General features: G+C 43.5%; 1 protein-coding gene across 1 annotated transcript in view; it reads left to right on the top strand.

Moving 5' to 3' along the window:
* The window catches only part of prickle3 (prickle homolog 3), a gene marked incomplete at its 3' end in the record, with an annotated part of 35,236 nt that overhangs the window by 10,132 nt on the left and 10,550 nt on the right, over positions 1-14,554 (top strand). The gene's annotated exons all lie outside the window — the stretch shown is intronic.

Raw genomic sequence — 14,554 nt, 5'->3', positions numbered from 1 at the left:
GGGCGGTTCCGGGGCGGGGATGTCATTCTGCTGCTGCTGTTGTTTTGGTAAAAGTAATGCAAAAGTAGTGTAATAAGTAACAAGTTACTCTACACAGAAAGTAATATTGTAAAGTAACTTATTACTTTCAAATGAAAGTAACTAGTAATATGTAGTATATTACATTTTGAAAGTAACTTGCCCAACACCGGTGGTCAGCAGGGGCAACATTTGGAACAGGCAAAGACTAAAATCTGTGTATAACTGAGACAGAAGTGAGGCAGAAGTTTTACTGGCATTGGGTGTTCAGGTGGGCGCTTCTCCCCCTGCTTACTTTAGTGTAATGAGTGTATATTAGAATCTAAATTGACTGATCTCGGGGGGGGAAAATGTCTTTGCACTGTGTCCCAGGAAGGACGGAGACATTAGCGCTGTTGGAAATCAGATGAACTGTCAGCAGTGTACATGATGAGGACAGATCTACACTGACGGACAAACACACAGCGTGCAGCCAGGGCAGCAACATGATGAGACTGTGGAGGAGCAAGGCCATCATAAAGCATCCAGGCCATAGAGCGCCAAAGTGAAACGTCACTTCCTGCTTCAGCACTGTACCAAGAGATTTTCATCCGTCATTTATTTTCCCATAGACACTTCGTAAAATGCTTATAAAAATAGTTTTACTTGTTCAAACCAAACGGTTCAGCTATATTTAGAAACAGGAGGGATCGCGTAACATTTCACTCGGACCAAACCGTTAAAAAAAATGCGGCTTTAAAGAACATATTTTTTCAACGTTGTTTTTTAAAGTTTTCGTCCGAGTGAAATGTTCTATGGTCTCTCCCGATTCTAAATATAGCTGAACCGTTTGGTTTGACCAAGTAAAACTCTTTTTATAAGCATTTTACAAAATGTCTATGGGGAAAATAAATGGCGGATGAAAAATCTGTGGTACAGTGCTGAAGCAGGAAGTGACGTTCCACTTTGGCCTCTCTATAGAGTATAGACACATTAAGCCCTGACAGCAGTTAGGGGGCAGCTGCCTTTTGTTTTAGCCGACATTATGATCTTCATGGGAAAACACAACCACTATAGAGCAAAAGGATTACCAGTAGCCATCCATCCTGTGACTTATATGCCCCAGGCTGGCCATAGTGTTGTGCACTTTTTATATCGGGTCAGGTTAAGTAGCACACGCACACACACACACACACGCACACACACGCACACACACACACACGCACACGCACACACACACACACACACGCACATGGATGGAGAGAGCTTGAATAGCATCCTTCACGCTGAAAGTAGTTGGATACGGTGCGTTTACCGACCTTTGAGGTGAAAAGACGTCGCGCTGCTCGATATCACACATCAATTTTCCTCATATAACTCTTGGACTTTCGGCCTTTTGGTGTTTTCAGCTGTGTGAAAATGGCCGAGTGTTCATCATCTGGAACAAATCCATGTGCAAACAAGGGGGAATTCCACCCGGCTCAAGGTTGAGCCTCGCTGTCTCCTGTGATGTATCTGCATTGTGTCTCTGGGTATCTAGAGAGGCTTGTTGGAGCTCTAGTCTAGATATCTCTGGAGCAAAACCACTTGCAATTCTCCTTCATCTTGATCTTCACTAAAGCAGTGCTTCTCCTCTGGTCTAGTCTCAGGAGCCACATCTTTCCTCGCTCATTAAGTCGCGACCCAAATGGCAGATTTTTTTCTCCCCATAATACCGCTCAAATGTATTTCACAAAAAATGGTGCCGTAATAAACAATGCCTTCATGCGCTATTAACAGGGATGCAAACAAGTCACCTTTAGGTGACAGTCACCTTTTTTATCCCAAAATAGGGCACTTCATTGAATGATTTTCAGTGGTTTTGTGTCTGCCTCCTTGGTATCTGTCACCTTTTTCCACTCTGGTGAGTTTGCATCCCTGTATTAATGAAATAAAGAAAAAGTGCCAAACAAAATGGCAGCTAGGGCTAAAAAGTCAATGAAATCAAAAGGCAGACTTCTCTGGAATTCCAGCGCTATATGTTTTTTTAAACACAAGTTAAATCGATGATGCTCATCATGTTTCAAGAATCTGAATTTTTCACCAAAAAGTCGAGACAACAACGTTGGTATATTTTTCTTTTTTATTTCCCCCCCACGGGCGCCCGCGGCCCACTCAAAACGGCCCCCGCGACCCACATTTGGGTCCCCGACCCACCAGTTGAGAAACCCTGCACTAAAGCCTATTTGTGTCTTTCATCTATTTGGGGACGGTGCTGCTCAGTGCTGTCAGATGCCCTCCGGCCAGTGGCGGACTGCATAATCGGGCACGTCGGGCAAATGCCCGGTGGCCTGGCCTGGCCTGGCCTGCCAAAAAAAAAAAAAAAAAAAATTTTTTTTTTTTTTTTTTTTTTTTTTTTTTTTTGCAAGCCAGGCCAGGCCACTCACTGAACAGCAGGCCAGGCGCCGCCTACTGGTTTACTAGTGGTTTTATTACTTTATTCAGGTTTAAAGTGGGTGCATCTCATTGTAAAATTGGACTTGGCCCAAATTGGGCTTCAAACGGCCCAAATTGGGCTTCAAACGGCCCAAATCGGGCTTCAAACAGCCCAAATCTGGCTTTAAACGACCCAAATCTGGCTTCAAACGGCCCAAATTGGGCTTCAAACGGCCCAAATTGAGCTTCAAACGGCCCAAATTTTCCGCCGGCGCCCTTAGGACGCCGGCACGCGCGTCGGCCCGTATCGGCCTGGCCTGCTTGGTATCTAATGCCCGGCCTGAATTATGATCCCAGTCCGCCCCTGCCTCCGGCACATCGATTTGTTCTCTCCTCTTGAGTGGGGTTTTGGTCATCTCCCTCCTTTAGTTTAGATCCAGCCAGTTGGGTCTCTTGGTTAGTCTTAATCCTGTCCATCAGCTTAATAAGATTAGACCTTACTGATGTGATAGCGCTGGGTCCTAAACCCTCTCCACTCACTCACTCACTCTCCCCCCTCTTAATTCATCACACGTTTATTTATACAGGGGGAGTCTCACTATGTCTCACAATGATCTCTTTTTCAGGAACGCCCTGTTCACATTCACACACACACATTCATACCTGGAAGCTGACCAGTACAACCACAGTCTGATCTGATCTGCTGGCCACTGATCAGCTCCACTGGAGCAGTTGGGGTTGTGGGCCTTGCTCAAGGGCACCTCACTGGTGGTAATAATGAGGGAGGGGCAAGCGCTGCCTTTTTCACTTTCCCCCACCCAGATTTATCCTGCCGGTCCCGGGGATTGAACTGACGACCTTCCTCGCTTTCTCTAACCGTTGGGCCACCACTGCCTTTTCAGATGGGATTTTTGCACTCGACTTAACCTCAGATATTAACGTATAATTTTGTTTATATATAATGTATGTATATATAAACAAGACAAAGTGGACATTTTCATGCCATCGTACCTGCATTCGATCGTTACACCAAAGTGTTGTGCAGCATTTCATCTTCAAACTAATTCAGTTGACCTCTTTCCTCCTTACTTATAATTAATTACAATGAGTTGCAAATACTCGCTATTCCAGAAGAAACGCTTTGATCATAACAGCGTCTATATATAATATATCTTTTCATTACATTTCCTCCCCTCTTGACTCAGATCATGTCATGATGATTAGGGGTTCCTCCACTGTTCCGGTTCCACACAGCTTTTGATGATGAGAGAGAAGAAAGCGAGACAGACAGATTCCTGCTTTTAGGAAAGCTTGCGTACACAAACACAGATGGCCGCTGCAGGGCTGGAGCTGATCGAGAGAATAAAGCAACAGGCACAGGAAATGCATTCTTTACGCAGCCAAAAAGAGTGTAATTGTATCTTGGCTTATCCAGTTCTGCTCGCTCTATTCAGGTCAAGACAAAAAAGCTTTGGAAGTCGGGGTGTAATCTAAAACACGTGTGCTAGCACTGTACCTTTTACACACTCTGCTGTAAGCCCAGGCTATCTAGTCATCCATTTGTTTACAGTGTAGCTGCGTAGCGCGCTGCTAACGCTACGTCTATTATAGATTTTTAGCTGATCCTATGGCAGGAGTGTAGGACTTTGAGCCAGGGGGGCTACTAGGGCAAAAATGCCCCCAAGAAATCTCAGAATGCCCCTAAAAACCGTGATCCAGCGGGGGGGAAAAATGGCCCCCAAGATTTCTATCATTTTCTTTTCATTCAATTCATTTAATTTCCATCTCTAACACACACTCGACACCTGCAAGCTGGTTGCCAGATGAAGATGACGAAGAACACACACACACACACACACACACACACACACACACACACACACACACACACACACACACACACACACACACACACAAACAGTGCGCTGTTGTCTACACTACCTTTAGCAACTTTATGCAGTAATTACTTTTTTAAGTGCCCCCAAAATTGTGTAAATGCCCCCATTTTTTAGACCGTGGGGGCAAAATTACCCCAAAAAATATTTTTTTAATTTCCAACACTGGCCTTCAGCGAGGTGACAAAAGAAGCGTCGTGTTTTAAACGTCTGCAGGAGGAGAGTGAGCGACGTGTTGCCGGGGGGCGAGTGATTAAATGATTGAGATTTATGGGGGTCAGCGTTTAAGACCCCCCGGAGTCCGCCGCTGCTAAATCGCATCTTCCTTAATAACCCATTCACAGTCACACCTTCCCCGGCGCCTGGAGAGGAGCAGCTCCGAGTGTCTGTAAGCTCAGCTGCTGATGCTGGTCTGATGGTCTGAGAGGGAAGTCATCCATCTTGTTGGGCCTGCCTGTGCTAGACAGATCAGAGCTTCTAAGCAGAGGCTGGGGGGGGGGGGCAGATGGTTCCTCCGCTGCCCGGCAGAGGAAGAATTGAGTTACTTGTGACCTGCAGGTCCCCCCGCCAACGCTTCAAAAGGGTTCGAAATCGCCACCGCTATTAGTCGGGGCGGCCATGCGGCGATGACTCAGTTACTAATGGCAGAGTGTTATAAGACCAGGTCCATCTGTTTCATAGAAGCACATCCAAGAAGGATTCACTCACAACCCGCTACAATCAAGCACACTATTCCCTTACTGCCGTGACACTGGATCCCTATATACAGTCTATGATCCCACAGCAGTGTTAGTGACTATGTGCACCGGCTTACTAGTCTATATGCTGTATATTATATTTTTTATTATTTTATTATTATATTATAAATATATTATATAGTATAATATGAAAATGGTGGTATAGTCCGGCTCTGTGAATGTTAAAGGAACACTCCGCCAATTTTTCAATGCTGATTTATTTTGCACGTAATCTCACACACATATCAGAAAAAAAACTGTAAACCGTTTTGCAGACATTCATTAAGTTTGACAGTTACTGAGAATGGATTTGAGTTAAGTTGTGGACGAGTGATGTCATTCATTCATGCACAAATGACATCACTGGTCCACAACTGAACTCAAATCAACTCTCAATAACTGTCAAACTACACAAAGGACTGCAAAAACTGTTTACAGGTTTTGGATATGTGTGTGTGAGATTACGTGCAAAACAAAAAAGGATTGAAAATCGGTGGAGTGCTCCTTTAAGTTGTCTTAAAACTGCACGACCCCACTGTTTGTCACCGTTAGTGGCCATTGTTGAAGTTGTGTTACTTGAAAGATTTGTTTGTTTGTTGGGCAGACATAACATACATGTGAAGATAAGTGATAAGTGACTGACAGGCAGGTAGGGTTAACAAGGACAAAAGGACTTTTTCTAGCACAAATGTCTTCATTGACATTTATCCCTGAGTAACTGACAAAGCGGTCAGAATGATGAGCTGGTGTCAGTTGAGCTGGTGTCAGTTGAGACATGTGTTGTGCCTCCTTCACTGTGACTAAAAGAGTCCCGCAGTCTGCTTGAGATTTGTAGTCGTTCATCATGGCGTCCATCTTGATCACATAACAGGCCGCATGGCATTGATCAACGATCACAGGCTCCAAATCTGAGCCAGTTATTTGTAGGATTAAGAATTACATCAAAGCAACACAGGTCCATCTGTTGTGAATCGAGTTACTGCAGCCTGGTCAGAAAAGGAGGAGTTAGTGTTATTTTTTTATTTTTTATTTCTCCAGATTGATCACTTCAAAGGCGGTGGGAGTATAGTGTAGGACTTGCTTGCAATGTGTATTAGAAGTCTGTTGCCTGGTACAACACCAGCTTATCTTAAGTCAATGTTGGAATCACATGATCATGTCTGTACACAGAAAATGCAAAGTTCTCAGTGCAGGGTTGTGTTCAGTTCAGTCACTGTGGTGACGCCTAGGGGTGTCAAAAATATTCGATTATAAGATGCATCGCGATCCAGACGTGCACGATTCTGCATCAATTCACAAATGTCAAAAATCGATTCTTAAAAAAAAGATATATATATATATATATATAATCGAATAAAATATAATGGAAGTACATGCAGTCGTTTATTTGGATCGTAATACAATGCAATTCCAAATGCACTTTTATTTGAAAAGTAGCCACACAGTGAGAAAAAAGAAAGGGAGAAAAAATAAATCATGTATTGGGAAAAAAAAGTGATGGATCGATTGAAGATGCATCGAGATGCATCGATAATCGTAATCGAATCGTAGCCCTCTGAATCGTAATCGAATCGTGAGGCCAGTGAAGATTCACAGCCCTAGTGACGCCACCTATTGTTTGGTCACACTCCGTCAGCATGGGATAGGGTGGGAGGCAGAGAGGGGGGGGAGGGATAGGGTGGGAGGCAGAGGGGGGGGGGGGGGGGGATAGGGTGGGAGGCAGAGGGGGGGGGTGGTCATTGAAGAGAGAGGCGCAGACAGAGAAATGACCACATGGAGAAGAGAGGAGTAAACAATGTCCTCCTCCTGACAGACAGACAGCTTTCAGGAAGCACTGTGCGGCTGTCGGATGCTAACGTTAACACTGTGCGGCTGTCGGATGCTAACGTTAACACTGTGCGGCTGTCGGATGCTAACGCTAACAGTTTCAGTGGTACCACACTCTGGATGGGACAGTGTCAATAAGACAACATGGACTAATTTGTGATGATAACAACAGGTAATGATTATGAAGCCGCCACATTTTATTATTACATTATTCATTACGTTGGAAGACATTAGTTGAATGTTTTCTGTGTTTGGCAGATTCTGTTTTGTGATTGATGTTTATTCTTGCGTCTCATATAGCCTGTGTTTGTTGTTTATGTAGACTACTGTGGGCATGTGTGAGACTTATGTTCGTGTACAGGCGTAGTTTTCTTACTCGTTTGAACTGTTTGCTGCCTTAAATCAGTTCCATGTGCGGTGTGTGTTGTCAGTCACATTCCACACTGTGCTGCACGGGAATTTGAAAAAGACAGTTTGACAGCAGGGCTCATATATTATATTAGTGACTGAACTCAGATGCCTTCAGGGACCCAGCAGCAGTGGGAGTTTTCATGTATTGCCAAAATGTTTGCCAACATGGCAGCTCAAATCCACACAGCTAAGGCTCATCAAGGCTGTGGTACTTCTAAAAGTTCAAATCATCTTATTTAGCTCGATGGGCATGAGTGCTACATGTGGTAATATGATCATTTTAACTTTTCAAAAGCCTCCTCAGCAGTAGTCTCGGTTTCCAGACGTTTGGTGAGCGGCGCCAACAGTGCCACCTAACCACCAAACGTCTGGGAATTTACTGTTCCAAATCTGGTTCAGAGCCCGGCGAGAACGGCCGGCAGCAGACACGCCTACATTTATTATTAGAATTTTATTTGGTAGCGGCAATGCAATGTTTCATAGTTCCAATATAGAGCAAGACACTGATGTGCTGCAAAGAGAGTTTATACCTGTTGTTTATTTTACAATAATTTGTCCTACCCGGAAGTGGCCCGCTTGCTACTGTGAGTCATCAGCAGGCTCTGTAACGTAGCCTCGGGAGTCGGGCATATCGCTGGGGGAAAGACCTCTAGCCGCCGGGGCCGGATGAAACGCGTCCTATTAACAGGTTATGTTTGTTTCTAAGTGATTAATATGTTTCTCCGCAAACGCGACAGCACCGGTTCTGCATGAGCGTCACTGCTCCCAGAAAGCAGGCCCGCCCACAACACTCATGATTGGCTCTCCGATGCAAGGCTTCCAACAGCACCACCTAACGTTATGAAAAGATTTAAATAGTAATATTCTCAGTCTTACAGTAGTGAAACGGATTAAGACTGAGAGCTGAGTCTACCTCAGCAGACAGAGCAGGATCCGTGCCTCTTAGCAACCTCCATCACTCTGCTTTACATGGGGGGGTTATCTGTAGGGGTGTCAAAATTAATCGTATAATCGATGCATCGCGATGCGGACGTGTGAATCGAATCGAATCGAATCGTTGACAGATGAATCGTTGAATCGTTTATGTTTAAATTTCTGTTGACATTCAGATTTTAAAGCACTTTCTAAGTAAAAAAAGGGGCTTGATACTAAATATCATGTGCAGTAATAATACAGAAAATTGAGGATTTGACACTTGGAGCTGCAATACTTTAAACTGTATCGAGATGCATCGTGGAATCGAATCGAATCGTTGACAGATGAATCGTAATCGAATCGTGAGTCCAGTGAAGATTCACAGCCCTAGTTATCTGTAGAGCATCATCAACATCATTAACAGTCTTGCAGCAACAGTGCTTCAGTCCAGCAAGTGAACATGGAACCAGGAGTTTAGAGGGAGATCATGATTTCTTGTCCAAAACACAACATCTGCTGTGTCTGCTGCTAATGACAGCCATGACACTGACAGCTTGTGGATTCAGTGTGCAAAGAACTTTCTCGTGTCTTTGCTTATTATGTCTCTAACTCCAAAATGAAATCGGAGCATCTGCGATTTGGTCTTCGTCCATTTGTCTATTCGTCTGTCAAATCAAATGTGCTGTTTCAGACACCACTGGTAAGATCTTGATGACAAGATCTTGATATTATTTATGCATTAATTATGCACTTTGCCAAAGTGTACTGATTGGTCCAAGGGGCCACTAGCCTATGTATATATGTATATATATATACTGTATATACATATATATAATTTTTTTGTATATTTTATATATATATTTTTTTTACTATACCTCCTGAAATTAGCTTCACACTTTCTGTCCGTTGCTCTGCCTCCGGGACACTGTATGCTATAGATTTGATTTTCCACCATTTTGAATTTTGAAAGTTTTCCCTCCAAGTCCTTTTCATTTTTCGGACCTGTCAAAAGCAATCTTGGTACATAGCATGTGGAGTCTGAGCCTAGATGGATACACCTGTAATACATCAGTGGCTGGTGACTCAGGGCTCGGCATGACAGGGCTTGGTAAATTGCAGTGTGGGGCTATTAACTTCAGTCTACTGTTACTCAAGACTACGCAACCTAGTCCTTATGTTCGCTGAAAAAGCCTCCCCTGAGCTATACATCATATAATATCATATAATATACAGTAGACTCTACTATACATTTACACTATGGGGGGGGGGGGGGGGGGGGGGGGTATCGGTGCTTGTAGTTACTGATTTGCTCAAGAGGGGATTATCATCTGTGTGATCGACATGTTTACTGTTGCCTACTTGTATGGAGTCACTCTAGATCAGATTTACACACAGTCTGAATTAGGGGTGTCAAAATTAATCGTTTAATCATCAATGTATCGAGATGCGGATGTGTGAATCGAATTTAATCGAATCGTTGACAGATGAATCGTTGAATCGTTTATGTTTAAATTTCTGTTGACATTCAGATTTGAATGCACTTTCTAAGTAAAAAAGGGACTTCATATTTATCTGACTGCTTGTATTAATTGATGAAAAGTAGCCATGTGCAGTAAAAATATAGAAAATTGAGGATTTGATACTTGGAGCTGCCATACTTTGAGTTGTATCGAAATGCATCGTGGAATCGAATCGAATCGAATCGTTGACAGATGAATCGTAATCGAATCGTGAGGCCAGTGAAGATTCAAAGCCCTATCGTGCATTCCTTTATAACTGGGAACTGGTAATCTTACTACTTCAAAGGTCATGAGCTGGGAGGTGACGTCACCTGAGCTGGTATTTCCCATTCCAAACTCGTAGGAGCCTCAGCAGCCCCGACCTAATAGATCCAAGATGGCTGCCACGCAACAACAGTAGTTATCATCGTAGTAATGTTGTTTAGCACTTCTGTTTTGTTTATGTCTCATTAAATCAGCTGTACACACAGCACTGCATAACATCTATCTGTGTGGACATTAGGCTGTAATGTTTGTATGCGCAAAATGCCGCAAAATGCCATGTTATCAACTGTTATTGCTAACAATGGCTAGCCTGGCTAGCGACTGGATCTGACCAATGAACAGTGAACTTCCCAGCTCAGGTTTTCTGCAAATGGAACGCTAACAAAACGGATGTGATGTCATTTAGCCTCAACATCCCAGTTCTTTTGCGGTGAAGGAACGCACCACTAGTCTGAATGCACTGTTGGTATGTATGTGAACTAACCAGGCTTCAATCCAGCTTCAGCCCTAATGGCAAGACATCTGGAAAGGAGGCAGAAAAACAACAACAAAAGAGAAACATATGGGTTGATCATCTCATCATGAGTACCTTCTTGCCCCAAACTCATTCAAAATGGCTCCTCTGTCATGTCTTTACTATAGGTGAGGATGAGGTACATCATGTGTATAGAAGGTCTAGTTGTCACTGTCTCCTGCTGTCTCGCCTGCTCAGTGCCCACTTACATTATCTTCGGGTGTCTCGCGATTCGATACTGATTCCTGAGGTCACGATTCGATTCCAAATGATTCAAAATCAAGATTCCCGATTCAAAAATCGATTCTCGATTCAGTACATAGGGGGATTTCAGGATCCACTCCAGTCCGCCGTGTGCTAAGAAAGGCGGTGTAGCAGATTATGGCATGACAGCAGAATAAAGTGTATAAGATTATGTTTTTGGTTTTCTTTGAAATTTGAAAACTGAAAAACTGATGGCAATAATAATGTAAACACAGTTACACACAAAGACTAAACGTAGAAACAAAATAAATCCAACCTTTTAGTAGTTCTCAGTGACTTCAAGAAAAATAAGTCATACAAAAAATTAAAATTAATCGATTCTTGGGAGTTCAGAATCGTGGAAGATGAGAATCGCGATTCTTACATGAATCGATTTTTGGGGAGGAGACACCCCTGCATGCATGCTGTGACCCCCTTCACACACGCACACACACACACACACACACAGCTGGGGCCGGATTGGCCCACCATGGCTTTCTCTAAGCTGAGTTACTGTGTGTTTACTATTATTTATACTGCTGGCAGCTGTGGCCATATAAGGGGCCCTGTGAGGACAGCATGCAGCAGCTCAACACAAGCTGAGTGTTCTCTCTGTGTGTTCTCTCGCTCTGTGCTGGGATCATATAGACCAAAGCTGTTTGGCACCTCTTGTACCCCAAAACACACACACAATAATTAGGAAACTAGTAAGTGAACACTGAGTAGTGTTCACTTAACCCATTGATACCTGATGCAGCATTTGTGTGTGTATCCCTTTAAGACGCGGTTCGCGGTCTTAAAGGGATACACACACAAATGAGGGATATACACGCAAATGCTGCATCAGGTATCAATGGGTTAAATTTGAAAGATGGAAGGAGATGAGTTACACTGGAAACATGCTACAGCGTCAGCCTCGACCTGGAGCATTGGCGACGACAGCTAGACCTATTCACCTTATGTAGCCCCGCCCACTTGACCAAGTTGTGTTGTGACTAGGGCTGTGAATCTTCACTGGCCTCACGATTCGATTCGATTATGATTCAGAGGGCTACGATTCGATTCGATTACGATTATCGATGCATCTCGATGCATCTTCAATCGATCCATCACTTTTTTTCCCCAATACATGATTTATTTTTTCTCACTTTCTTTTTTCTCACTGTGTGGCTACTTTTAAAATAAAAGTGCATTTGGAATTGCATTGTATTATGATCCAAATAAACAACTGCATGTACTTCCATTATATTTTATTCGATTATTAAAAAAAATAAAAAAATAAAAAATCGATTTTTGACATTTGTGAATCGATGCAGAATCGTGCACGTCCGCATCGCGATGCATCTTATAATCGATTATTTTTGACACCCCTAAGGGGGAGTCCCCAGCAAAATGAGTCAATTGTGTGATTTCACTAGGATTCCAATGACTAGATTAGAAGTTAGCCCTCTCTCCTGCTATCTCCCCCATCGACATTATATTATACTTGCGCTGTTCACGTCAGCTGCATCGAGTCCGATTTTCGGGGAGCTGCACGCCAGCTGCTGCGCAGGCAGGCAGGCCCGCCAGCCGCGCTGCCATTTTGTAAAACATATTTAGTAAAAGCGCCGCTAGTCAGGGACGGAAAGTCTGTCTGCATTTTATTTTGCTCACAGACTTGTTTAAATGTAAGTGATGGTGACACCTCTCTCACATGTGGCTTTGACTTAACAACTGAACCCAGCCCACTTTGTACAACAGAGAGATATATATCGTGTGTCGCCATGCAGCCTAGAAAATATAGAGATCTGATTTGTGTGTGTGTGTGTGTGTGTGTGTGTGTGTGTGTGTGTGGGGCAGCTTTGTGCCTTCATGAACTTGAGCCACACGTAGCAGCTGGCAGGTGACGACAGAGATGCACACACACAGTATATGATGCATATGACCGCCATCTTTTATCCACACATACATGATGACATCCCGCCCCCCCACCCCCCGCGCCTCTCTTTGTGTGGGCCGTTTATTGTGACTCCAGCACTCCCACACACACAGACACACACACACACAGACACACACACACACACACACACACACACACACACACACACACACACACACACACACACACACACACACACAGACACACACACACAGACACACACACACACACACACACACACACACACACACACACACACACACACAGACACACACACACAGACACACACACACAGACACACACACACACAGACACACACACACAGACACACACACACACACACACACACACAGACACACACACACACACACACACACACACACACACAGCCAGATTGCGCTGTGGGTGAGCAGTCAGAGTGGGGGGAGGGTTAGTATGAGGCAGACTGGGAGATTATTTCTCCCCTCTTCTCTTCCCTCTCTTGCTCTTAACTGCCGTGGGATAGAGAGCCAAAGTGGAACGTCACTTCCTGCTTCAGCACTGTACCAGAGATTTTCTTCCGCCATTTATTTTCCCATAGACATTTCGTAAAATGCTTATAAAAATTGTTTTACTTGGTCAAACCAAACGGTTCAGCTATATTTAGAATCGGGAGGGACCATAGAACATTTCACTCGGACCAAAACTTAAGAAAAAACATTGAAAAAATATTTTCTTTAAACCACATTTTTTTTATGTTTCAGTCTGAGTGAAATGAAGGGTGGTCTCTCCTGTTTCTAAATATATAGGAACTGTTTGGTTTGAACCAGTAAAACTATTTTTATACGCATTTTATGAAATGTCTATGGGAAAATAAATGGTGGATGAAAATCTCTGGTACAGTGCTGAAGCAGGAAGTGACGTTCCACTTTGGCTCTCTATTGGCAGCCGGGCTTACGTACGTCAGTGACATCATTTCCTGCCTGGCTGCCTGGCGGCGCAGACAGAGTATAAAAGGTGGTGATGGGAATGTGCTGGTCCTGATGCAGATTTGGGGAGATGTTGGATCCTGGGTGGATGCTGCTGTTGTAACTCGGGTCTCGGACATAGACTGGTCTAGACCTCAACATTATCATTAGAGCTGCAACGATTAAATCGATTAGTCGATCGACAGAAAATGTATCAACTATTTTGATAATCGATTAATCGTTATGAGTACAATTTTAAGAGAAAGGGTCAAAATTCTTTCATTCCAGCTTCTTAAATGTGAATATTTTCTGGTTTCTTTACTCCTGTATGACAGTAAACTGATATTATCTTTGAGTTGTGGACAAAACAAGACATTTGAGGGCATCATCTTGGGCTTTGGGAAACACTGATCGTCATTTGCTACCGTTTTCTGACATTTTATAGACCAAACAACGAATCGATTAATCGAGAAAATAATCGACAGATTAATCAATTATGAAAATAATAATCGTTAGTTTCAGCAGCCCTAATTATCAGGGACAGGAATTGGGCTCAAGTTGACTTTAGCTTTGTGTACACACAGTATAGATCGTATATTGGACACAGTATAGATCGTATATTGGACACAGTAACACTCCAGATTTTCAGTGTTGACTTTTCTCAACATGTTGAAGGTGCTGGAGATGATCCCATGTATGTTTGTGTGTTTTTGTGTTAAATCGTCGCCTGGTGCGACACCTGTTGTTGTATTAGTCATTTTGGGCTGCGGGGGGCGTCGCTGAGTCAAACTCAAGAATGTGTGTGTGGGCTGGGTACTGACATCATATGTCTTCAAACGCTACGTATGTTCATAAATTATATGAGACCTCGCTGCGGGAGTGCGCTGTAAAAGAGGCGCAGCCTCTACTGCATGTCTGTGTGTCTGTCTTCACTTAGGCAGCCATATTGTT

The sequence above is a fragment of the Poromitra crassiceps genome (assembly GCF_964638095.1).
Source record: "Poromitra crassiceps genome assembly, chromosome: 6".
NCBI lineage: Eukaryota > Metazoa > Chordata > Actinopteri > Beryciformes > Melamphaidae > Poromitra > Poromitra crassiceps.
This window is presented reverse-complemented; position numbering and strand designations above follow the sequence as displayed.